Below are 24,392 nucleotides of genomic sequence, written 5' to 3'. Positions count from 1 at the left end.
CTTAGTACCATTAAAATCACACCATGGGTCAGTAGATGACTCTTCCACATCTGTAGCCAAGGTAAATAGAGAAGAAATGAAAAGTTCCTTTCATTTTCATTTAAAAGGGATGTCTAAGGTAGCTGTAAAAATTAATCTAGATTCACTAAGGATCTAAATGGAGTAAGTAAGGCATTAAACAATTAAGATTTCTACAACATACAGCTCTTTTGTGAATTTTTCTTTAAAAAAAAGATTTTATTTCTTATTTGAGAGAGAGAGAGGAGACTCCCTGCTGAGCAAAGAGGATTCTAAGATCATGACTTTAGCCAAAGGCAGTCACTTAAGGTGCTCCTTGTGTGATTCTTTGGATCACTGAGCTCTACCCCCTACAGACCAAGTATCTAAAGGACACTGTTAAATATATAAGCATTAAAAAAAAAAATCTTTATAGTGCAGTAAACATTTCTGTGGACTGAAAAAAATCAATCGCACAAAGTTGAACAATGGATAAAAAGAGGAAATAACTCCTTTGTTTGCTTCTTAGAGATTAATGTAGAGCTGCTGAATATCAGTTGCAACTTAATAATGTCCTCAGGTGCTTTTTTTTTTAATTACTCAAGATTTGACATGTTTTCTTCTGTTGAGTGAAAGCTCATTCAATTAGCTGTACAAAAAGCTACAGACACACCTGGGCTTCTTTACTTTAACGGAAGTAACTGTTCACACATCAATGGCATTCTCTCCATCACTCTTTCTAAATCTAGCAGGCCATTCCAAAAGTCACCATGTAGCTTCAGCAAACATCATCCACTTCCTGTTCAAAAAAAAAAAAAAAAAGAAGGGCTTTCAACAGTAATCCCTTTCCCAAGAGATGTTTCAAACATTCTGTTATGAAATTATGCAAAGAAAATAGGAAATAAGTGATTATGTGAATGTCACAAAATAGCAATGGGGAAGTCTCACAGCAGCCCTTGATCATGTTGGAAAAAGGTGAAAATTTTAAACATCTGCTCAAAGACCCAAATAAATTTCTGTTTTTTTGTTTTGTTTTGTTTTGTTTTTTAAGTGCCAATCTGAAGATTTCATTTTGAAGTTATAGCATTGATATCAAGACAATCCTTTTTATTCTATGAATGTACTTAGAAGAGGGTAGGGCAAGTTTTGATGTCAAATAAATCGAAGTAGAGGATAAATAAAAACCAAGAAATGAAGAATGATGTAATACAAAGCTATTTAGCTCTGCCAGCTGCTTCTGTAACAAACAAGGGATCCCAGCAAGTCAAATGCATGCCCTATTGTATTCCCAATAGCTTCAGTAACAAGCTATTTGGTGAGGAAGCAAATTTAGGCCCCAGCTCTTGACAGTTTTATAGCCCTTGGTCAAAGTTTTCAACAGGGTTTGGGGCAGGCGTGACTAGGCAGCTAGATTACACATACTGACTTACCACTTGCAGATACACAATATTTACTTTTCAGGGTGAGCCAGTACACCAGCTGACCAATTAGGCCGCAGATTCTTTGCACTTCATGAAAGCTAAGCAAAGACTGAATATAAAAGCCACAGAAATACATGTAGACTGGACTTTTCTTTAATGTGTCCTCATATAATCTCCATAAAAAAAAGAATGTCAAAAAAAAAAAAAAAAAGAATGTCAATGACCAGTAGTCTTCTACATTAGAGCCACTTAGGTGTAAAAAAACACAGAGGGTATCTCTCAAGTGGAAAGTTTAGTTCTGTGGTTTATGGACACCTACATTCAGCAGTAAATAGGACCAAACTTCAGAAACAAAGACAAAGTTTTACATGAAATCTGAATTCCTGGGGTGCCTGGGTGGCTCTGCCAGTTGAGCATTCAACTCTTGGTTTCCATTCAGGTCATGATCTCATGGGTTATGGAATCCAGACCCACATTGGGCTCCATGCTCAGCGAGAAATCGGCTTGAAGATTTTCTCCCTCTGCTCCTCCCCCTATTCTCTGTCTCTCTCAAATAAATAAACAAACCTTTAAAAATATATATATGAATTCCTCTAACCTCCCTGTCATTCAGCCTGTAACTCAATTCTTCCACAGTCAACTGTATAATTTTCAAATCAGTATTTCCTTCAATGAATCCTTTCTTCTAGCCAAAATGATCTTCTTATGGTACCATGAACATGTGGTATATATTCCTATCTCTCTGCCTCTAATTAAGCCATTGCCCCCCCACCTAGAATGTTATCATTCCTCCTCCCTCTCTCCTAGATCCCATACCTCCATCTACCAACTCAAATGCCAGTTCCTCTATGATGATTTCTTGGCCAGTGATTTCTCTCTCCTCTGACCTCCCTTAGCATTAACTGTTTATTTATCTATTTAATACTCATACCAGTGCATGACCATCCTCATATAATTATATAATTTTTTATTTATGTGTGTTTTGCCCTCCCAAACAATTTTCTAGTCACCTGTGGGCTGCTTCTACTCGAGTGGCTGCCATCCTGCAAATTCAACAAACTTACTACCAAGGCCTATAGTCTTCTTATTCTTCTATTACCAGCACCTTTATTTTTACATTTCAGCTAGATTCAAAACCTTAGACTCACTTTTGAGTTTCCTTCCTCTCTTATACTTCCCATGTTAAATCAGGGCCTGTAAATTCTAGCATTGCTATATCTCTTATAACCAACCACTTGTCTTTCCCATTTCCAATGCCAACACCCTTGCCTTTATTTCCTCACCTGGACTGTTTAAAAAGATTTCCACTGTCTTCTCTGTCTCCAGTTTCTCCATCTTCAATCCAATTCAAACACCTCAATCAGATTAATCTTCCTACATGCAGCTCTGAATCACATTACTATTCTGAGAGAATACCTTCAATGGCATCTTAACCAAATAAAGCATAAATTCCTCAGTCTGGCATGAACTAGGCATAGTGTCAAGGATGCTGTGGTGTGCCATCCACATTCCCCTTCAGTACCAAAGCATTCATTTCCCTAGATGCTAGCAGTGCTGGCTTCTGACAGGTCATAATTTAATTCTTCCCCAGAAATTGCCATTGACCAAAAGGAACTATTTGACTCAAGGTTTGTTTCTCCCCAAAGTCAGACCATGTTTAATAAGTGATTACTATGGGAATACAAAGGCCCAGCCTCCTTGTCTCAATTCAGGACAATTTTGTATAGTTATGCTTCTACATGCCATGTGGGATTAGCTGAGGGCCCTGTTGGAACTTCATTTCAACTCAACTTGTTCCTCTACCTTTCCCTAACTCCTTCACAAGGGTTGACCCTACAAGCATTTCCCAATAAACTTCCTGCACTGGAATCTTTATTTCAGAATTTATGTTCAAGGAACCCAACCTAAGACACCTAGCCATCTCTCTTTTATATCTTTCACACCTGTCTTTTCTATATCTTACATTACAGTCAAACTGAGTGATCTGCCATTCACCAATACATAATACCTAACACATCACCACTTATTCATCCAAAAAATATCTACTAAATATCTAAAATATTTCAGATTCTATAAGAGGTATTGACTGATGTTAAGAGATATAGGCAAGTAAACAAGCCATTACAATCAGTGTGAACAGTGATTTCCCAGCTGAGACCACAGAAATAGCAAGAAAGAAGAATGTGATAGATAGGAAACAGTATACACAAGGTCTGAGAGATAAAAAAATAAAAAATAAAAATAAAAAATAAAACCTCACCTGGTGAGTCAGTGAACTGCAAGTGCACTTCAAAATGGCTGAAGCTCAGGGAGCTAGTGGTGGTGACAAGAGAAGAGGCAAGAGAGGTCAGCCAGACCAGGACAAAAAAAGCAAGTAGCCTTATTTAAGAACCTGGATACCATCCTTATGGCAAATTGAAGCTATTAAAGGGCTTCAAGGGTAAAAAAAAAATCACAATGACCATATTTATGCCTTAGAAAGATGTATCTGGCAACACTGTACAGAAAGAATTAGCTGGGGGAGAAATTAAACGTAGATGCTATGTCAGTCATTCAAGCAAAAGATGATGGTGAGCTGACCCAAGGAGGTGGCAGTGGAGATGGAGAGCCCTGGGCAGATTCAGGAAATATTAATAAATTACAATATAAAGGGTATGATGGTTAATCATATAGAGAGTAATAGGGAGGAATCAAGAATTTACCATGTTTCTGACTTAAATGGCTGGATGTACATTATCCACTGAGACAGGAAACACTGAAGGAAGCAGAAGTGGGGAAAAAGATGGTGAGCTCGGTTTTGGCCATGCTAGACATAAGGTATTTGACTAAAAGTTGGATATGTGGGTGTGCATAGCAGGTATATAGGTCTGACCTTTAAGAGAGAAACCTGACTAGAGGCACAGGCCTGGTATCGTGAGCATCTCTGTGGTTATAGAGGTGAGACTGAAAAGAGCAATTGGAATAGCAGGAGAAAATCCAGTAAAATATGGTGTCACAGAAGCCAAGAGAACCCTTCAAGATGAAGCAAGTGGTCAAAGGCATCAAATATTAGTCACACCAAATAAAATAAAGACCAAAAACAGAGTCCACTGATTAGAAACATCTCTGTGCCTTTGCTCAAACTATTCCAACAACCAAAGAGCATAGAAATGTTTTCCATTTTTTGAGGATCAGCTCAAATTGCCTCACATTTGCATAGTGATTTACTGAACATCATCACATGTTACCTCATTTATTGACTAAGATTTTAAGAGTTAAAACTATCTTTTATGTATCTTGACTTCTTCCTCATTAAAATGTGGTTGCTGTAGGTTCAGGAAAGGAGTCAAACTTGCAGAGAAATTTTCACTGCAGAGAACCTATGGATGGGATGAGCTGGTCCATGGGTTGGAACCATTGCTTGTCCCTATTGGGAAAATGGAACAGTGAAGCCCTTGTCCATGTAGGATGAGTCATGAAGATATGCCCTTGAATGTTAGAAAGGAAGATGAGACAGTCTTCACCCTTATACTCAAACTTAGTGAACGAAATGATGATGACAAAGCCATCCTACGTTTTCACTGTGATGTTAACCTCTTGGACATTTTAAAGCTAGATCTGGAGGAAAATGCCCACATCTAGACCCCGACTGACACTCACCCCAGAGAGAGGCCACCAGTAACCACTGATAAGCAGGCATTCATCCTCTGACTGTTTTTTATGGAGTGTAAACATCTAAAAACAGAAAGCTTATTTGAATAGGTACAACTGCCAACTTCACTTACCCTTCATATTTAATGAGCCTATTTTGTTTTATGGGTGCTTCAAAATTGCTGACAGAGAAGAGCAGCTATGAATGGAAAACATGAAGCAACTTGCTGAGCCCTCATTGTGAGCTGGATGGCTTGCCTCATCGTGCCCTCACAGACCAACATTTCCATGATTCCCTTAATTCTCTTCAAATGAAAAGAGAAGAATTCTTACTCTCCTCCACAGTGTTAACATGAAAGAGTATTTTTTTTTTACATGAAAGAGTATTTCAAGGCAGCCTGAGGGAGATACAGGCACCAACATAGTAACAGTTCAAGTAGTAATAAGTGGTACATTTTTTGGAGACATTCAGCCCAGACTTCCAAAGTTCGCTGCACAGCTACAGGGCCAGGCATCAATCTGCCCTTCCCCTATGGCTACCTAAGCAACATTCCTCTTAGGTTCTCAAGAGGCCCTGGCATTTAGAACATTAGCAAATATTGACTCAACGCCCAGAAGAGTAGCTTGAAAATGGTGGGTCCTTGATAGTGGTGACACTCAACAACTGTAACAAATAGTCCTTTAAGCCACAGATTTTTATAAATGGAGAGAAGACAGAGTAGTAAAGATGAAAGTTAAAGATTAAAAATCTCCAGCAGCTTCTATATGGAATATGTTACCTAAAGAAACTTCGGCTCAGGCAAACAGCCTGTCCTTTGCTGTCCTGCCCACTACAACCTTGTGGTGTACTCAATAAACTTCTAAAAAAAACAAAGAAAGAAAGAAAGAAAGAAAGAAAGAAAGAAAGAAAGAAAGAAAGAAAAAGAAAAAGAAAAAAGAAACTTCAGCACAGTAAGAGGTTAGTAAATGCCTATTAACATTAAGCACTGATGGGACGCCTGGGTGGCTCAGTGGTTGAGCGTCTGCCTTAGGCCCAGGGCGTGATCCCGGAATCCCGGGTTAAAGTCCCACATCAGGCTTCCTGCATGGAGCTTGCTCCTCTCTCTGCCTCTCTCTCTCTCTCTCTCTCTGTCTCATGAATAAATAAATAAAATATTAAAAGAAAAAAGCACCGAAGGATTTAGGTGATACTCTCTAACGTATCATTTTGTCATTTAGTACTGCTTCCATATTAATATTCATACAATATCTTATACTGTGGTTTCCACTGACAAACCTGAGTGGGTTAAAAACAGATGATATACTCTACCTTGGCCCATCTTATAAGTGTCCAAGGATGTAAAGCATAATTAAAATGATGTGTAAGGAGAGCACTTCAGACAAGAGAAGAGTATTACAGACCTGAAGCTTAGGAAGGAAATTGTGGAAGTAGTCCACAGCCTGCATTTAACATGGCTGAAAAAAATTTTTTAAACAAGCTAAGACATGAGAAAGTGCTTTACCAAGGTCACATAGTTCTAAATACCTTCTCATAATTAGTTTTACTGTCTGTATGTTCCTGCTGTTTTAATACCTGCAATATTAGATTCCTTTCGCAATATAATAGTATGCTATTTTTTTAATCTTAGTGACTGACCACACACACACACACACACACACACACACACACACACAGAGGCCACAGCTTCTGAAACTCTTTCATGAAGATCAAATAAACATAGAAAATGATTTAGGTAGCAAAGAACATTCTCCAAACACTAACTATATATTAAATTCAGAAGAAGGATATTTGTAATAGGTGAGAAAATTCTCTCCCGTAACTAGTAATAATGACAACAACAGCAACAGGTAAGATTTTTAGATGCATTGATTTAATAATAATAACAAATAGAATTTTTTTAAGATTTTATTTATTTATTCGAGAGAGGCAGAGAGAGAAGCAGGCTCCATGCAGGGAGCCCGATGTAGGACTCGATCTCAGGATTCCAGGATCATGCCCTGGGCTGAAGGCAAGAGCTAAACTGCTAAGCCACCCAGGCTGCCCACCCCCTTTTTTTTTAAACAAGTAGAATTTTTTAGATGCAGTAACACATCTAAACTTGACAACAGTCTTATAAAGTAGGACTATTATGATCCCCATTATAGAAGTGAAGAAGCCAGGGCTGGAAGAGTTTAAGTAATTTTCACAATTGTTCACAAGTCCTATAGCTAATAACTGAGAAAGCAAGAATTTCTAAGCCTAAACTGTCAGGGTCCAGAGCCTCCCCTCTTAACCATTACGCGACTGACTAGGTTTAATATACACAATCATAAACATAAATATACACATGCATGAAATTGATTTGCAAATGATTGCCCAGAGCTTAAAAAAGAGTTTCATTCTATATACAAAATTTAGATTTTTTTTAAAGATTTTTATTTATTAATTTGATAGAGAGAGAAAATGAGCAGGGAGGAGAGGCAGCGAGAGAGGGAGAAGCAGACTCCCCACTAAGAAAGGATCTCAGCATGGGGCTCCATCCCAGGACCCTAAGATCAGGACCTCAGCTAAAGGCAGATGTTTAACAGACTGAGCTACTCAGGTGGCCCTAAGTTTTTCTTCTTTTTATAGTGTGTCTTGGAACTGTTGATCTAAAACAGTAGAATAATTCAACACTTACAATTCTGATGCTGCCTTTTCCACATTTCATCAGATAATTTTTATAACAAATTAATGTAAGATGCATCCAGTTTAAGAACTATAGCTATGCACTTAGTTTAACATTTTTCAAGAACTTTAATTTTTTCTCTAGAAGATTGCTCTTTTTTAAATAAAGATTTTATGTATTTATTCATAAGAAACACAGAAAGAGAGAGAGAGAGAGGCAGAGACACGGGCAGAGGGAGAAGCAGGCTCCATGCAGGAAGCCCAATGTGGGACTCGATCCCAGGACTCTAGAATCACACTCTGGGCCAAAGGCAGACACTCAACCGCTGAGCCACCCAGGCATCCCAAAGATTTCTCTTTTTGATGAAACATTTATCATCTGTACTTTTTGGTCTTCACTCATCACTTTTTCCAGTTAGTTCTCATAACTTACCAGTAGAAATTATACTTGGTTTGGGAACAACCCAGGAAGATTATAAATGGGGTATTTTCCTTTAAGGGTAAATGAAAAATTCCAAGAATTATGACACATTTTACCAGTGGGGAATTAACTATAACTTCAGGTGAGCACTTTTTAAAATAGAATCTGATTTTTTTTAATGATCAAGATAAGCAATGGCTTATTGCTTAAGCCATTATATTTTTAAGCTGTTCAGAATTTTCTAAACTGTCAAATTATAAATCACTGTCATAAATTACAAATTAAATTCACTATCAACTTACAAAATAATATAATCAAGTAATTATAATTGAGTAGAACTTAAGTGACTGCAAATGAACTAAATAATCAGCAACCATCCCAAACAAGTATCCATATTATTTACAACCAGAAATAAAAGGATTATTTATTGACTAAATGTGAAAGAGCAACCTTTTCTTAGCTCTTCCTTTCCAAGTAGCATATGGACCCCAACAGTTAGTTTTTCACTTATCTTCCAAATAAGATAAAGTAAAAATTTTATTTGAAAAGGATGAAAACTAAGCATACCTATGATGAACAGGATCTCATGTTAAATGCTGATAACATATACCTAAAAATGCAAAAACAGTCCAAAATAATTTTATCCATTTTTTATTTTATCATTTTTACTCTGTGCTGTCTTGACTACATTTTTACGGAGAAAGATATACCAAAGTAATTTAACTAAAGGGGTTAAAGATTTATGTACTGAAAATAACAGAACATCAGTGAAAGACATCAAACAAGACACAAACAAATGGAAAGACATCCTGTGTTCATGAATTAGAAAACTTAATGTTGTTAAAATATGTATACTACCCAAAGTGAGCTACAGATTCAATGCAATCCCTATCAAAATCTATAAGACATTTTTTACAGAAATAGGAAAAAACAATTCTACAATTCAGATGGAACCATAAAAGACCACAAATAGCCAAAAAATCCTGAGAAAGGAGAACAAAGCTGAAAACATTGCATTTTCTGATTATATTTCTTCAAAATATATTTTGAAGCTACAGTAGTCAAAACACAATGGACGGCTATATAGACCAAAAAAACAGAATAGAGCCCAGACATAAATTCACACACATATAGCCAATTGATCTTTGACAAGGGTGCCAAGAATACACAATGTGAAAAGGATAGTCTCTTCAACAAATGGTGTTAAGAAAACTGGATATCCATATGCAAACTGGATCATATCAGCTTAAACCTAAGACCTAAAACTGTAAAACTCCCCAAAGGAAGCATAAAGGAATAGCTTCATGGCATTGGTATTGGCAATTATCTCACGAATATAACACCAAAAGTATAGGCAACAAAAACAAAAATAAACAAGTAAGACTCACTACATCAAACTAAAGCCTTCTGCACAGCAAAAGAGATAATCAACAAACTGAAAAGGCAACGTACGGAGTGGAAGAAAATATTTGCAAAACATGTATCTGATAAGGGATTAATCTCCAAAATAAAGAACTCCTACAACTCAATAACAACAAAAAAAACCTAATAATTTGATTTCAAAAAAGGGCTAAGGACTTGACTTAAAATTTCTTCAAAGAAGGCATACATATGGCCAACAGGTGTATGAAAAAATGTTTATCATCATTAATCATCAGGGAAATGCAAATCAAAACCATAATGAAATATCACCTTATACCTGTCAGAATCACTATTATGAAAAAAGAAACAAGCAAACAAAAGAAGTGTTGGAGAGGATACATAAAAATTGGAACTTTTTAACACCGTTGGTGTGAATGCAAAATAGTGCAGCTGCTACAGAAAATACAATGGAGGTTCCTCAAAAAATCAAAAATATTAAAAAAATTTTTTAATCAAAAATAGAACTACCATATGATTCAGCAATGCCACTTCTGAGTTTACATCCAAAAAAATTAAAATTAGGATCTCAAAGAGGTATTAGCACTCCCATATTTATTGCAGCACTATTTGCAATAGCTAAGAAGTAGAAACAAACTCTTTATTTGCCATTGACAAATAAATGGATTATTTTAAATGTGGTATACAATGGAATACTATTCAGTCTTAAGAAAAAAAAAGAAATTCTGTAATATTTGACAATATAGATGGACCTTGAGGATATGGTGCTAAGCGATATAAGCCAGACACAAAAAGACAAATACTACATGATTCTACTTATATGAGATATATAAATGAGTCAAATTCATGAAATCAAAGCCAGGAATGATGGTTACCAGAGGGTAGGGAAAGGGAGAATAGGTTATTAATCAACAAACATAAAATTTCAGTTAAGTAAGATGAATAAGCTCTAGATATCTGCTGTACAATATCGTGTCTATATTCAACAATAATGTACACTTAAACTTTATTAAGTATATACATCTCTTGTTAAGTGTCCTGGCCACAATGAAATTATTATGCTATTATTATGCCATTATTCCATGAAGAGATACTCATGGGATTGGTGTATCAGGTACACTCCTTTTGTGCATTTAACTTCTCTAACTTAAAATGATACTCAATCCCATGAGTATCTCTTCATGGAATAATGGCATCCTTGCTTACTATAACATACAGATAAATATTTTTGACATGTAGGTCTGATCAGCTCTCCCCATAAAGCATCATCCTACCCCCAAAGCATTTCAATGACTTCCCACCGTTTTTAGAATTAAAGACCAAATCATCTATAACATGGCCTTTGAGCCTCTGAATGATGTGGCCCCTGCTGCCCATCCTTGTGTTGTCCCCCCCCTCACCGCTGTTACCCCCCATCACTCTACTCCCACTGCACTAGCCCCCTCTCTGTTCCTCCTGTCACAGTATTCTGGCACTGACCCTAAGGAACTGCTCACTCTACTCTCGAACAACCTTCTCTTCTTCCTTTAGGCCTTTTCCCATCTCACAAATATGTCAAACTCACCTATTTTATGCTCCAATAGTTCCATATCCTCCCTTTTGTTTTTTTAGCATTTATTACTGACACCATTTTAAGTATATTTGTGTGATTATGTGATTACTGCCTGTCTCTCCCCACCCCCCCAACCCCCCCACCCCCCCGCAACGCTGCCCAGCCTCTATATACTGCATGAAAGTGGGAACTTTATGTCTGGCTTTACTCACCATGGTTCACCACTGAGTAACAGTACACCTGGAAAAGAGTAGGTGAACTATGAAACAAATATTATTTTGCCTCAACAAAATAAATAGATTTGGATTTACGCTCGCCTCTTGTGACATAGAACTTTGCAGTCTTCCTTTTTAGTAACTCCCATATTGAGAAAGTTTCCATATAGGCAGCAGCTTTTTTACCACAGAGATCTCAACACAGGAATCCAAAGGAGGGCATGGAATGCTACCTGTATCAATGACCTCCAGTTCTCCTGAGAGGATTTAAAATTACCAACAGGTTGGGAGAACCAAAGTGTACCAGAGAAAGACCTGTTAACTGCATTAGGAGTTTATCCTTCTACAGTTAGTCTGCCTTGTGAGTTAATCCCTTTCAGATAATATAAGGATTTTGGACTATGGACTATCTAACAATATTGTGATTTTTTTTTTTTTTTTTTTGCCTCTCTAAAAAGAGGCAAATTTTTTGTGGCTTGGAAATTTTTTTGTCTGTTTATTTTTTAGCTTAGCAGAACTTAACTTTAAACTATCATTTTAAGTTAGAGAAGTTAAATGCACAAAAGGAGTGTACCTGATACACCAATCCCATGAGTATCTCTTCATGGAATAATGGCATCGCAAGATTGAAATGGGCCTAAGATCCTAACACATCCCTTTTCATGCTTGCAACTCCAAGTCATTCCATGCCTCTCACTGGTGTGTTCCCTGGAGCCAGGGCAATCTGTTCCACATAGTGTAAGGGGATTTGGAGCAGAATTTCATGAAATTTCTGTGATGAAAGAGCAAAGAAAGTTGTGTCTCTCCACAAAGATCTAGAGAAGTAGGAAGGGGTGGTACAGAAAATGGAGGACATGTGGGAATAGGAGTTGGGGAATGAATAACAGGAAAAGGAAGAACTAGAGAAAATAGTGAAAATGAAAAAACAATAAAAACCCAATTCTGGAAACATGCACAAATTGAGATAGCCCAGGATATGAGTCAGATGAGGCTTGCAAAAAAAAAAAAGAAAGAAAGAAAGAAAAAGAAAAAGAAAAAGGAAGACAACCAAAACCAAAGAAAAATTAGAATGGCTTTGCTGTTTTTGTTATTGTTCTCTTACAAACAGAAGCTTATAGTTACTAATCAAGGCAAAAATTAGAGTTGTTATACTGTATGTCTGGGGCTAAGTTTTTTGAGGTACAGTAGTACAAGGATATATGCAAATCAGATAAAAAGATTCAAGAAGCAAAATAAAGCATACCTTACATTTGTTTTCAAAGAAACCACATTGGGCAACTAAGTATATTCCTTCCATAATACTTAGTTTTCCCTTCTCTTCACCAGCTTCCTCACAGTGTGTTTACCCACACACCTTGATGTTAGTGGCACATAAATCAAAACTTTCATAAAAGTCAGAAATAAAAAATATATGAGCACAGGAGGTTCCTGATATTGGCAAGACTCCAACCCACATATAGTCCTGGGCCTGCTCCACTAACATTTAGAAACCAGTTTGTTCTTGGTTCAGTAACGGGGAGGGTGCTACTAGCCTCAGTTTATATGTACTCATGTACTCCCTGTAAGGAGCAAGATGTCTCCAACAGATTACTTCAGAATGGTCATATGAGATACTGCGGCAAGGTGTATAAAGTCTTCCACCAATTTGCAACCAGGCAGTGACTGAAGTATCAGAATATTTGGAAAATCTGGCTCAATATATCTGTGACCAACACCAGTGTAAGGAAAGCATGTATCATTGCATGGGTGTGACATCTGTAGTAGGAAAACCATCTCTTAGCACAAGAAACTTGTATACTATATAGGACACTCTGCACCTGAGAAAGACCTAATGCTCATCAACAATAAAGCAAATAAAAGTTAACTCCAAAAAATAAATTAAAACTCTTTGATAGGGACAAGCTCCAGATCATATAGACTCATCTTAGCCGAAAAAAAATGTCAAAAAGGAGGCACAGTAACTCCCTTTCTGCCAAAGACTAACTCCCTGGGAGGGGCTCCCAGAGCAGTCTTCAAGTCTGTTGACTTGTTTTTTCAAGCCCTTAATGTAACTTGCAGCTACGTTGGTTTGTTTTGTTGTTGTGACATGGTCTCCATAGATGTGCATTGAAATTGTGCCCAGCTGCACTGAAGCCAAGAACCATGCAATCTGGAGGTTGTGCAAGCAAGATTACAAGGCTCCAAGGTATCCAGTGCCTGGGCTGCTCATCTCTTCCGCTTACCTCGAAGCTTGGCTTGTCCAGCTGGGGCAACGAACACTGCATTGGGACCAGATTCAAATGCTTTAAGATAGTGACTACATTTGCAGAGAAGAAATAGAGCCTTATCTTGACATAAGGGCTTTATTTGCATGTCTAGGGAATGGTCAGTAACCACCAGGACCTGTTTAAGTGCCTGATTATTTTTAGTTACCCCTTTTATTTCTGTATGTTGCCCAGTTTGGCCATTTGTACTCCTCTCAGGAGTCTATTACCCTCATGTTTTTCTTCATCTCCTGTCTCTCTCAAGAAATAACTTGATCAGGGATACCTGGGTGGCTCAGTGGTTGAGCATCTGCCTTTGGCTCAGGTCATGATCCTGGGGTCCTGGGATCAAGCCCCACAACAGGACCCCCGAGGGGAGCCTGCTACTCCCTCTACCTATGTTTCTGCCTCTGTGTGTGTGTGTGTGTCTCTTGTGAATAAATAAATAAAATCTTGGAAAAAAAAAAGAAAAGAAATAACTTGATCAGTTCATTCACATGATACTTAGTAAATAAAAAATACAGGACATCCAGTTAAATTTGAATTTCGGATAAACCACAAATACTTTTCTAGTATAATTATATCCTATACAACATTTGGAACCTACTTATACTAAAATTATACTTACACCAAAATTATCCATTGTTTATTTGAAATTCAAATTTAACTGGTTGTCCTGTTTTTTTATCTACCACCTCTATGCTAAAGAGTAAGTGACTTGTGATATCTTTACTTCTCTGAAGGTTATTGACTTAATATTAACTTTGGGTCAAAGTCCCAGAGCTTAACCCAGTTAATAATTAGGATATTTTTAGCAACAAACTAGAAGAAAGATATAAGACATATGGTAAGCAGTCACTTATTATGCCTAGCCATGAAGAGTTATCTTTTTCGAAATTGGAAAAGATCATAATCCAGAGACAGAAAGCATAGCTTGATTCTTAAGGCTACTTAAGAATTTGATTTAGTTCAAATCAGACAATATGATTATTTATGTTAATTGGTGCTCTACTCTTCTATGATTTCAAAGCTATAAGCCTCTCCCCCAAAATATCTATTCCTATAGGATATAGGAATAGAATATAGGAATATTCCTATTCCTTGTGTAGCTAGAGAGACAAGTGGTATTCATTGGGTATTCTAGGCCTCAGTTCACACTCCATCCACAAAAACTTTTTACATGTCATGTCTATTGACAAAACCAAGTATGAAATATATACTCAAGTCCTCAGGAAACCTATAATTAGGGTCAGGAAATAAAGACGACTTGTGAAAAGAATGGTAATCAGAGCAAATAGGGAGGAGAAAGGAGTAAAAGAAAAAAGCAAATTAACTCGATCTAAAAAAATGTAAATAAGGAGTGAAGAGGACACCTGAGCCAACCCAATTACCTAGACTAGGTGGTTGCCTGGTGGTGTGAGTTAAGGATCTCTAAGAAGAACCCTAGAGATGAGCTCATTTAACATCTACTCCGACTTCCTTCGGGAATGCCCTACTGTGTATTACAAAGGCTGGTAAACTAAAAACTGCTTTCTGCTTTTTTCCACGACTTCCTTGTAACTAGAGTTCTGGGTAAAAGGTTGACTCCATAATCAGATTCACTTTCAGAACATGAATGGAAACTGAGTGAAACAAGAGAGAGACTGGACATGAAGCATCATTCTGCTCCTGCAGATGGAGTGTTAACTCCCCAGTGAAGCAGAAATGGCTTTCGACCACAGCATCTCCATTTGATGGGCAGCATCCAGATCAAGGCAAGCACAGCGGTTCCTTTGATGGCTCAGTTGTGGTACGGCTTTGGGATTCATTTCTGGAAGCCCATCAGCCTAGAGTCTGTTTCTTCAGCCCGCAGACCAGTTCTGTAGAACACTGAATACCCTGTCATTAACACATTTCAGTTTAAACTAGCTAGAGGGGGATCTGTTCTCTGCAACTGAACACTAACTGATACAAGCTGCTGCTCCAAAAATATCTTTTTCACTAGTCTAACGGTTCTCAACTGGTGATAATTCTGTCCCCCGCCTAGAGGATACGTGGCAATGGTTGGAGACATTTTAGTTATAACAACTAGAAGGCATAGATACTATTGGCACCTAGTGGTTAGAGGTCAGAGATGCTGCTAAACATCCAGCAATGCACAGGGCAGACACCTGCAACAAAGACCTATCTAGTCCAAAATGTCACTAATGCTGAGATTGAGAAACCCTTCCCTAGCTCAGAATTCCATTTGAAAATCTGTCATTAAAAAGACAATAGCTGGGGCTCCTGGGTGGTTCAGTCAGTCAAGCATCTGACTCTTGGTTTTCACTCAGGTCATGATCTCATGGTCCTGGGATGGAGCCCCACGTTGGGTTTTTAGCTTAGGAAGAATCTCCGTGAGAGAGAATCTCTCTCCCTCTCCTTGTACCCCTCTCCCTGCTTATGCTCTCTCTCTCTGTCTCTAAAATAAATAAATAAAATCTTTTTTTAAAGGCAACGTTTGCAATGTTTAAAAAGTACCATTTTCACAGTTCAAATAGCCCTCAAAAAATTATAGGTAAACTTTTACTCTCATACAACATAGTATTAAAAACAATATTCTCTTTATTCTATTATTTTCACATTTTAATATTTCTGAAAGTATGTCATACCCTAAAATTAAGCTGTCCTTTTAATGTGGTGATATTTTTTCTTGTTCTTTTTTCTTTTAATAAAAAAGCTGTTAACAAATCTATGGTATATGTCAGAACTTAACATGTCACTTCTATTGACAAAGCCATGTATGAAATATGTCTTTAGAAAACCTAAGTTAGGGTCACGGAAAAAGAAGACTTGTGAAAAGAATAGAATGGTAAAGAGAAAATAGAGAGGAGAATGGAGTAAAAGAAATAAGAAAATTAACTCGATCTAAAAAATGTGTACACAAAGTTATAAGGATATCTGGGCTGACCCCAATTATCTAGAATAGGTGGTTGCCTAGTGGAGTTCTTGCCTAGTTCCTGAAATCAAGGAACTAAGGATAATGTAAGCAGGCAACCTTCCTGAGGGCAAGTTTGCCAAATTGACATGGAGGAGAAATGCTGACAGTGGGCAAGGGGTACTGTAGTCTCAACCTCAAGCTGCACAGTAGAATCACCACAATGCTTTTCATTGGTTTGGGTGTAAGGCCCAGACATTAGTGTTTTTTCAGTGCTGCTTGCAACCAGAGTCAAGAACCACTAATGTAGGGGCATTTCAGTGGCTCAGTCGGTTAAGTGTCTAACTCTTGGTTTTGGTTTATGTCATGATCTCAGGATTGTGAGATCAAGCACTGCATTGGGCTCCATGCTCAGTGGGGAGTCTGCTTTAGATTCTCTCTCTCTCTTTCTGCCCCTTTCCCTGCTCATGGGTTCTCTCTCTCTCTCCAAAATAAATAAATAAAATCTTTTTTAAAAAAAGAACCACTAACTAAAAGCATCTTGAAAAATTTGGACCCCTAAAGACAGAGAAAAGGGAGGGAAAGGAGTGCCACTGTGAAAAAAGATGAACAAAAGTGATGGCACATAACCAGATACATCACAGAACTTTACTGTTTTTTGTTTAAGATTTTATTTATTGGGATCCCTGGGTGGCGCAGCGGTTTAGTGCCTGCCTTTGGCCCAGGGCGCGATCCTGGAGACCCGGGATCGAATCCCACGTCGGGCTCCCAGTGCATGGAGCCTGCTTCTCCCTCTGCCTATGTCTCTGCCTCTCTCTCTCTCTCTCTCTCTCTCTCTGTGACTATCATAAATAAATAAAAACAAAATTAAAAAAAAAGATTTTATTTATTTATTCATGAGAGACACAAGAGAGAAGCAGAGACACAGGCAGAAGGAGAAGCAGGCTCCATGCAAGGAGCCTCACGTGGGACTCGATCCAGGGTCTCCAGGATCAGGCCCTGGGCTGAAGGTGGCACTAAACTGCTGAGCCACCCGGGCTGCCTGAAACTTACTGTTCTGTCCAGGACTAGACCTAGCTACTATTGCCAGGCAATTTGCTAACACCTTAGGCCTATAGCTCTTTAGTAACTTCCACAAGCTCTCTGCCCCCCCCCCCCCCAACCACCACCACCAAAAAAATCACAACTGGAGAATTTAACTAATAATAGATCCTGACAAGAAAAAGGAATATTCTTAGTTACTCCAAATTTAGCACATATTCAGAAGCAAAATGTATCTTATAAATACATTTTCTTTACCTTGTAAACATCTCATTCTCCTACAAAGTCTAGCTCCCATCTTGAATGAAGAGGTGCTCAGTAAAGATTGGCTAAAGTGAATTAAATCCACTCCCTAAAAGTGCGACTGACTGAAAATACATGGAGAAAAGATATAAGACCCTTTAAAAAGGAGAGCAACACTTCAAGAGCAAATAGTAAGGAAAGACAAAGGAATTAGCTCATTCCAACTAGTTCCTGCCTCCACTAGTGAGAAGAGATCTACACTGGTCCAAATAAATGTTGCTTCTGAAATTTGCTACCACTGCCAGCCTAACATCCCTACTATTTCTTTGCTAACTTTTCAAAGTCAAAATTGACACAATAAATTCTACTGTATCCCCAATTGCCTCAAGACACAGAGTATAGACTTGGAAAGCCAGATATTGGATAAGATCCGGAAGCCATGCCATTACATCCAAAGGGTGTGTTTAGGTGACATGTAGATATTGTAGAGGGATTAGTTTCAAGCAGTAGAGTCTGAAAACCTCATCTATCTTTTTAGAAACAATCACTCTCATCATTCCAGCAGAGTCAGTTTTTCCTTGCTTTACATTTATTTATTCAGAGACTTCTAAATATATGCCGGTCTGTTGAAACAGCCTCTGGGCCCAAGTACAATAAAAACATTAATTAAAATACATGGTTAGAAACACCCAGCAGTGAGCCTGGAACAGCATCAAATGAGCTCTGCCATTTACGTGTCAGTCATAGAAGATAAAGCCACCTCAAGGTGACCTGTACCAACCGCCACCACCCTCCTCCCTGCTTCCCTATAGATACCTGACCAGCTGATGTTGAAGTGGCCACATCCAATTATTGCATTTCTCTACTAACCCCTGATTTGGCACAGTCTCTACCAGCTTCTCCTTTCATTCTGCAATGAGCTAATGAGAAATTCACAGAATTCTCAAATTTGGCAGAGATCTGGGCATGGGAACCTTACATAACTGTTGGGCTTTGGCAGGGCAGGACCTGAAGAGCTGAGTGCCCTCTTCAGAAATGCGCCCTGCATTTTGTGGGCAGTGGAACTCTCTCCCTGAGACCTTCAGTCCATCCTTGGTTGTGACTGTGAGCACTCCTGAATGAAGAAGCAGCAGCCAAAATAACACAGAATACACAATGGAAGAGTCAAAAGGACTACCATGCGGGGGGTAGCATGGATTTCAGACAGTCTATACTATCAAATTTGGGGAGGACCCATCTACAAAATGGGTTCTAAACCTTCACTCCTATGTGACATAGAAGATTCCCTAAATTCCAAATTTGTTTACACAGCTATTAGGCATGAAAATTTTGAATCTAACACAGGCCTATTAAGAAGATCTTGCTAAAATAAGTCAACCAGAGAAAGACAATTATCATATGGTTTCACTCATATGTGGAATATAAGAAACAGCACAGAGGATTATAGGAGAGCGGAGGGAAAACTGAATGGGAAGTCATGGGAGAGGGAGACAAACCATGAGGAACTCTGAACTATAGGAAACGAATTGAGAGTTGCTCCAGGGGAGGGGGGTGATGGGGTAATTGAGTAGTGGGCATTAAGGAGGGCAGGTGATGTATGAGCACTGGATGTTATATGCAACTGATGAATTATTGAACTTTATGTCTGAAACTAATGATGTACTATGTGTTGGCTAATTGAATTTATTTTTTTATTTTTTTAAAGATTTTATTTATTTATTTATTTATTTATTTATTTATTTATTTATTTATTCATGAGAGACACAGAGAGAGAGGCAGAGACACAGACAGAGGGAGAAGCAGGCTCCATGAGGGGAGCCCGACATGGGACTCAATTCCAGGTCTCCAGGATCACACCCTGGGCCGAAGGCAGCGCTAAACCGCTGAGCCTCCCGGGCTGCCCGGATAATTGAATTTAAATTAAAAAAAGATCTTGCTTCTGTATGCAGACATGTTCTGTCAAGGGTACATATCCAGTGAGGGATGCCATGAATGGGCAATACAACTTTCTTTAAAACTTCTACCCTTTTCTCAAAGGTTTGGAAGTAAAATAAAAGCAAAAGATCTTGGCTTACTTCTTTTATGTATGATTTTCCCACAAATCTCTCATCTTAGAAAAACAAGAAAAGAAATTTGAAAGAAAACAATAGAAGGTCAATGCTAGGTAGGAATAGTATTTTAAAAGTGACAAGAACGTATTTGTTGTTCCACTGTATTCTGTATTATTCATTTCTCTTTTTTTTTTTCTTTAATGACAAACGTGTCCATATCTTTTTACAAAGAGGTTACCACCAAAGAAGATAAAAATGCCTTTTATCATGCATCTGGTCCAAATTATATCTCTGGAACCCCTTTTTCAATTAGCCATGGTGTTTTTCACAATTTTGCAATTTCATCATGTACCGCCTGCTACTATATTCTAAAGTGCCAGGCTGGTACCTAAAAGGAAAAATAACATTTTCCTTCACTTTTAACCCACATTCTGACTTCTCATGCTGAATTCAATCCCTAGCTAATTAGTTCAAGAGCAAGCAACTTTAACCAAGATTTGGTATTACTTTCCTGTTTCTGAGAGCTGGGCTTTCCCCGAATGTAGCTCTCTTGTTACCCTTTGCATTTTAAATAAGCCATTTTGGAGCATGGCTCTTGTTTTTTTCTTTAATATATGCGCCCCTTGGGGCTGCACTGAAGCTTGTAATGGCTCTCTGCCGGCAGTCAGGGCAACAGAATGTCTACAAGATCCGGCTTTGTCCTACAGTTGGCATCCATTGTGCAGCCCCAGCTGAATAAGGAGATTGCAAGTCGATTTTCTCACAAATTCGGAGTCCCTGGTATCCTAACATAGAGTCCTGAGTCTCGCTTAGGTTCCTCTATTTTGTTTGTTTTAAATATGCAGTAACATTTCCCTTTATTGTCAGTTCCTGGAGTAAAGTATTCCACAGAAGTCAACTTTTCAAGTAACTGAAGACTTGTTAATGTAAAGGTTTGGTGCAAACTCTTTTTAAGACGTTAAGTAGTTCTCTTGGGTCTCAAACAAGTTATGCTAAATGTACTTGACTTTTTCCTGATGATAGAGGGTCATCTTTAAACTATCCATTATAAAACAATAACAGATACATAGAATTATTTGCCCCTATATTAAATAGGCCACTATGTTTTCTTGGTTACTTTGGCAAATGTTTATGTTTTTATTTCTCTGTCTTTCCATACATCAAACTTTCAGTGTTCACTTTGCACTGATGTTCACAGTCAGCCCCTAGAAGCAGACTTTGGGTTTATTGCTTCCAGCTTGCAGATGACTGGAAACCCAAACAAGTTTGTTGACACAACATCTATGTTAAAAGTAAATTAGTTCTGGATGGTATTCTGAATCCTAGCCCTCTCATATAAATGCATAAACATCAGTGTATGAATGTGTAGCATCTATTCCGGTTGCTCAAAGTCCTTTGAGCTCTTCATCAGCTCTTCATCTATATCTCACAGCAGAGAGATTGCTTGTCCTTGGGTATTGCAAAGCCAAGCTCAGCGGTCAGCAATCAATTTGTTCACTCTCAAGAGTTCTTTTTCCCTCCTATTCTTGTCTTCTCTTTGTCTCTCTGATTTCTGCTTTGGGCCATGTCAGTAAGTATTAAATTATTCAGTATAAGGAAAGAAATCATAAAGGACAAAACATTTTAAGCCATACAAATTGAACTCTGATTTTTTTTGTGGAGGGTAGCAGAAGTTATGGGGGTTGGTGGGAGAAAAATGAAAGTACATCGAAAAGAAAGATTTTACTTTTTAAATTTGTCTCTCAGCAAAATGGAAGCAAAAAAGTTGGCTGTACTCACAAAGGCACCTAACACTCATATGTGGCCATCTCCCCCATTTATAAAACCCCAACTTTTTTGACTAAATTCCCAACAGCTGTTTGAAATGCCTGTCCAAGATGACCCACGCAAAGCTGACTTGGAATGTAAAAAGAGCCCACACCAAAAAAAAAAAAAAAAAGATAAAAGCTATTATTCAACACCATGCTATGTGATGCTGGCACTGGTTGGGGATAGGGTGACCAACTCATCCTGGTTTGCCAAGGACTATCCTGGTTTTGAAACCCAAAATCCCATTTCTAGAGAACCTTCTCAGTCTGAGGCAAATTGGGACATTTGGTCACCCTAGTAGGGGATGATCCCTCAAAACTTTCTCATGTTTTTCCCTCAGTGGTCAGTTTTACTTTTAGAGCAAATTTTTTTTATTTTTACGTCTAGCATTTCCAACAATTCAAAAATTCCTTCTCCTTCTCTCCTTCTGCCCAATCCAGATAATTCTTCCTTTTTTTTATTTTATTAAGACTTTATTTATTTAAAAAGAGATAGCAAGGGGAGGGGCAGAGGGAGAGGAAGAGAATCCCAAGCAGACTCTGTGCTGAGCAAGGAGCCCTACATGGGGCTTGATCCCATGGCTCCACGATCACAACCTGAGTCCAAACCTAGAGTCGGACACTTTACCAACTGAGCTACCCAGGTGTCCCATGGATAATTCTTTCTTAGTGACATTTCTACCATCAATCTCTTTTCTTATTGCCACCAATTTGGACTTTATCCCCTGATCCTGGGCTACTGCAAAACTTCCATAAAGTCTCCCAATCTTTACTCCAGTGTGCATGACCCTCTCAGATTAATTTTTTCAAAGTTCTGTTTTGCACAAGGTTCAGTTGAAGTCCTTTCTCCTCTCTGGCAGGAGGGTAAACATGACCAAGGTGGGAGAAAGGAATATCAGGAAGTGTCAGCTGCTCAGCACTGGTAGTAGTGTTGTGGATCCAATTTAGGCTGTCACCTTCCAGAAGCTGCTAAGGAACAAAATTAAGCCACCCTGCAAAGGGAAGAGACAGGCAAAACACAGAAGTCAATAATCCCAAAAAGGTGGTCTGCGTCAAGCCAAGAAAGCCTAGCCACAGACACAAAACCCCAGTGTCCATGTGGATATCCAAAAGCTAGGGTGTGCTTGTAGCACACCAGAAGCAAAAGGGTCATGCAGAACACATCCCTAGGAGAACAGACTTTGCCCCACAGTTCAAGGCAGGACAGGCTACATGAGAAATAAAGGGGGATTTCAGTTGCAGGAACTGCCTGTCCTGGACTTTCTGCAATTATCAGGTTCTAATTTGGAAAGTGGCTAATGTTTTAATGTATGCATCCCTTAAATGCAAAGATTACATCTTATCATTCTCTGTATTCCCCACACCTAGCACAATATTTAGTCAATAAATATTTGATTTAAATAATAATAAAATGCTCTCCAATGTTCTAAAGCCATACGCATAGGAAACATGAGAAGGTTGCAGAGTCTCCACTTCTTTTCAGGAAGTCTGGAAGTCATCTGCCTGGTTGGAGTTTAAGATGCACTAATCAGCAAGTTCAGAGTGGACACAAATCCTCCCTTTTCTCTTTTTAAAGCTTCAGAGCAAAGCATCAACTCTCCTACTTCCTTTTTTATCTTGATTTAAAACCTAAGCACAAGGAAAAAATAACACAATAAAACCTTTCACCAAGACTACAAAAATAACTCCATCCCAAAATATCCTCATCTTTTCATGCTATAGTGTTCATTAGTACTTGAAATTCAAACAGAGGGAATGAAAAGTTGATCTAGTTCAGTTTCTCAACTTGAGAGTTTTCAGCATACATGCTGAAACACTTCTCAAGCAAATGTTGTGGTGTGCTCATGCTGAGAATCCCTTTAAAATAGTCAAGTCATAAAAAGAGTTTCTGAGAATATATTTTTCATCCAAAAGCATTTTTGGAAAAAAAGATCCAATTTAAGATAAAGAACTATTGTGTTAACTTTATAAATGTAATCACCTTTCTTTTTTCACTGATTTATGAAGTCCCTTGAATAAACAGGGGGAAAAAAGTGATAGTTAAGATTTATAAATAATGTACTATTAGAAATGCCTCAAATGAAAGCCTTGTTCTAAGTGCCAAAGTAAATACCTGCCAACTATAAAAGGGGGCTACTGTATTTTGTGTTCTGTCAAAAAAGAAGTCAGGTGTAATTTTGGACAGTTGCTGGAGAAAATTTAAAAAAGAAGTCTTCAAAATGAATCTCTGATAAGAATCTGCATGACTTATGTATGTTGGAAATATTATTCACCTAAAGAAGGTGACTGCCCTAAACTTCCTAAATCGTCTAAGCCATGATTTCTCAATCTTAGCACTCTTGACATTTTGGACGATAATTCCAAATTCTCCAATAGGAAAAGTAAAAGTCGAAGTTGAAAAGACATGAGTTAAATCCTAGTGGCATTGGTCTTAGATATGTGACTTTGGTTCCATTTACTCCGTTGTACTCTATAGAATGAGTTCAAAAATCCTACCTCAAAGGACAATTAACATAATCATGTAATATAAAGAACATATAGTAAGAAAAACAAACTAGGTCTCTTGAACTGTCTCTCCAAGAAAAATGGAATTCTAACCACAAGTGTAGTATCTACCCAAATTAACTTTTCTCTTTGAAATAAGAAAGAAAAAAAATCTCAAATCAGTGCAGACCTAAAGTGTCAACAAAGTCCCACATCAACAATAATGCAAAACAAAAAAGTAATAAAGGGGTTAATATCCAAAATTTCTAAAGAATTTATATAACCAAATATCCCAAAATATAAATAATGCAATTAAAAATGGGCAGAAGACATGAACAGACATTTCTCCGAAGAAGAGATAGA

General features: G+C 38.0%; 1 long non-coding RNA gene across 3 annotated transcripts in view; it reads right to left on the bottom strand.

Moving 5' to 3' along the window:
* LOC144324173 (uncharacterized) overlaps positions 1-24,392 on the bottom strand; it is a 164,945-nt gene that overhangs the window by 11,233 nt on the left and 129,320 nt on the right. For all 3 annotated transcript variants that reach the window (XR_013389584.1, XR_013389582.1, XR_013389583.1), the window contains one exon: positions 671-796. This is a non-coding gene — a long non-coding RNA (uncharacterized LOC144324173). The remainder of the gene's footprint in view (positions 1-670; positions 797-24,392) is intronic.

The sequence above is a fragment of the Canis aureus genome, chromosome 11 (genome assembly GCF_053574225.1).
Source record: "Canis aureus isolate CA01 chromosome 11, VMU_Caureus_v.1.0, whole genome shotgun sequence".
Taxonomy (NCBI): Eukaryota; Metazoa; Chordata; class Mammalia; order Carnivora; family Canidae; genus Canis; species Canis aureus.
This window is presented reverse-complemented; position numbering and strand designations above follow the sequence as displayed.